The sequence below is a fragment of the Delphinapterus leucas genome, chromosome 7 (assembly GCF_059928025.1).
Source record: "Delphinapterus leucas isolate spDelLeu-1000000601 "Yukka" chromosome 7, BTC_Dleu_Yukka2, whole genome shotgun sequence".
Taxonomy (NCBI): domain Eukaryota; kingdom Metazoa; phylum Chordata; class Mammalia; order Artiodactyla; family Monodontidae; genus Delphinapterus; species Delphinapterus leucas.
The window spans coordinates 78,447,000-78,450,210 of NC_143135.1; the positions used below are offsets into that span (position 1 = coordinate 78,447,000).

The window sequence follows — 3,211 nt, forward strand, 5'->3', positions numbered from 1 at the left end:
AAAAGACAAAACTATGGAAGCAGTAAAATGATCAGTGGTTGTCGGGGGAGGGGGAGGGGGGTGATTAGGCAGAGCACAGAGGATTTTTAGGCAATGAATCTATTCTGTATGTTATTATAAGTGTAGATACATGTCATTATACATTGGTCAAATCCATAGACTGTACAACACCAAGAGTGAATAAATTAAACTAAGGACTCTGGGTGATAATGAGGTGTCAGTGCAGGTTCTTCGATTGTAACAAATGTTCCTTTCTGGTGTGGATGCTGGTGGAGGAGCCTGGGAACGAGTATGTTGGAATCCTCTGTACTTCCAACTTAATTTTGTTGCAAAGTACTCTGCAAAAATAAAGTCTATTAATTAAAAGAAAAGTTAACGTGTAAGCCTGGGGGTGTGGTGAGGAACACAACAGTAGAACTGAGCATCACAGAAAGAATGCGAGTGGATGTCCGAGGCATTGGGCTAGCCCTAGAGGCCAGGAGAGTGTATGAATGCACGTAAAATTAACTGAGCACCTCTTACATGCCTGTTACATTTACATCCCCAGTATCTTCACAAAATTCTCACACTGTAATTCTGGCTCAGAGAAAATCAATGATTTTTTGGCTGAAGGTCCCACAACTAGACAGTAGCAAAGCGCAGGTTTGAATGCCATTTCTGCTGACTCTAAGTCCAGTTCTCCCCTCTAAGTAACTGCTGGAAAGCTCAAAGCAGTGACTACCGAAAAGTTTCCTTTACGAAAGACATCACGCTTCAGATTCAACTTTGCACATACACATACAGAGTGGGTCCATGGATGGACTGAGTTTGTGGCTGGAGGGACAACACAAAACCACATCAACAGCATCACATTTATTTACTTCACCATTAAAAGAAAAATAAGAGGCTGCAGGGGAGGTGATAGGGAAGGAGAACTGAATAGAGAATTGTTATTACTATCCAGAGTAATAGCCTTTCCGGAATTTCCCATACCAAGGACAACACTTCATAATGGACAGAGTCAGCTTGCCCTGGGGGTCACCCTCTCTGCTATGATGAGGAAGGAAGGCTTCTGCAGCTCTGGAGAGGGGCCAGGGAAGGGGGCCTCACAGTCTGGTGACAATGCAGACCTCCCCAAGTCTCCTTTCTTCTCTACAGTGCATGCCAGGGACACGGCCCATCTTCCTCACCTCTTCATGGCCACACTCATCTTATTGTTCCATCTCCAAGCCTGGCTGGAAAGGAAGATAAAGCCTCCCCACCTCCCTATTTCCTTGCTGCTCCAAGAAAACAAAGTCTCCATTCCATATTGCTTCAGGAAACAGAAGACAAACACACACACACACACACACACACACACACACAATTTCAGTACCATACAAAGCTCTGGTCTTAATGTTACTATTCTAACATCCAATTCCCTTCGCAGCTGGTAATTATAGGTCCCTTTTAAAGTCCCCACCCAATCACCCATTTTTAATATCCTAAGGGTGCTCACCTGAAATCTCCCTTATTCTGACGAAGATCTTTCCAAAGGTCATGCAGAGCCCTATTCCCAGGCCACTTTGCCATAATCGACCCAGCGCTGGGTGGCAAAATTGATGGCTTCCGCGCAGTTGAAGCCAGAGTGGTAGCCATAGGGAAACATCACTATGAAATCTCCAGCCTCCTGAGTGACCCGACCGAAGGGGATGCCGTTGTCATTGAGGACCGTGGGCGAGATGAGAGCCACCTTGTGCCGCAGGAAGGCCTCACAGCCCCGCGAGCTGCCCGGGAAAAGCTCCCTGGCCAGGCCTTCCAGGCGCCGGCCGTGCTCCGGGGGCACCGCGTACCAAGTCTTGGGCTCCCCGAAGTGCAGGTAGTTGATGCTGTAAAGGTCCATGTCCGCCGTGTGCCAGGCGAAGGCGGTCTTCCACATGCCGAAGTACAGGTAGGGGGTGTTGATGCCCTCGATGACCACTCCGCACTCCTGTTCCAGCAGGTCCTGAATAGTTCCCGGGTGTCCAAGGTTCCACTGCTTCGTGTTTTTATCGAATAAGGAGCCACGGACGTCCGCACCGTATACTGGTGAATCAAAGGGGTGTGTTTTCCAATATTTTCACTACAGATCCTCAAAATCAGAGTAGAATGGAGTCTGGTGTCTTTCACTGTTTGTTAAGTGGTAATACTCGCTCACGGTCATTGCTTTCTTCTTTTTGTGGTGCTGAGTAAACACACCTGCCTGCCCAGTGGTCACCTGCTGCAGGGGAGCGGCTATTAAGATATCATCGGTATCATCGTACATCTGTCTGGCTTTCCATCCTTTCAATGGAATTACCTTGGCTAGGCCAGCTCGGTGTGCACCTTGCGACTCCATGTAAAGAATATATTTGCTGAAATCTTCAAATTCTTCCATGGTTGGGTGGACGATCGTAATCTTACAACTTGGGTTCTGGCTCCCAAAGTGCTTAGACTGCATGGCAGCAAGAGAATAATCAACGGACTGCCAGCTTCTTAGGTATGCTTTGGATACCTGAGAATGCTGGGGAGTAACCTCTTCCCTATACTTCCTTTATTTTTAAAGAAGTTTTGATAGAGCTAAGAGGCAGGAACTCAGACTTGAACTTTTAAACAAACGAGGTGGTATCTTCTCCAGGCTTGTCAATCCACCAGAAGGACTCCACTCTTGTCAGCATTTTGGAGCCAAAGGAAATCCACTATTTCCCAGAGGAGACGGCTCTCTGAGCCAAGTCCTGCCTCAGCCTGCAGCTCTGTGAGTTTCCTCTGTTGGGGGTATAAGTGCCTGAGACCTCTCCAGATTCCCAGGCTTGAGTGCATGGGTGGCTTCTCACCTCACTGTAGCAGAAAGTCTCTTCATGGAAGTTTCCAAGCCAAACCTAAAGAAAGTACAAAATATTGAAAATAAGTGGATGACAAAACAAACTGAGTTAACATCAGGTAAAAGAAAATTGTATAGCAATCTTAATTTCAAAGTTTGGATTTAAGGGCAAAAAGTACACTCTTTTGGTAGGCATGTAAACTGGTGCAGCTATGGTGCACACTATGGAAAACGGTATGGAGGTTCCTCAAAAATTGTAACTAGAACCACCATATGATGCTGCAGTCTCACTTCTGGGTATATAGCTAAAGGAAATAAAAACAGAATATCAAGGAGATATCTGCCCTCCCACATTCACAATGGATAAGATATGGAAACAACCAACATGTCCAGCGATGGCTGAATGGATACAGA

The 3,211-nt window shown here is 46.4% G+C and overlaps 1 pseudogene; it reads right to left on the reverse strand.

Annotated features, from left to right (window-relative positions):
- Nucleotides 1-676: 676 nt before the first annotated feature.
- LOC149748782 (lysine-specific demethylase 4D-like) lies at nucleotides 677-2,896 on the reverse strand (annotated as a pseudogene).
- Between the last annotated feature and the right edge of the window lie 315 nt (nucleotides 2,897-3,211).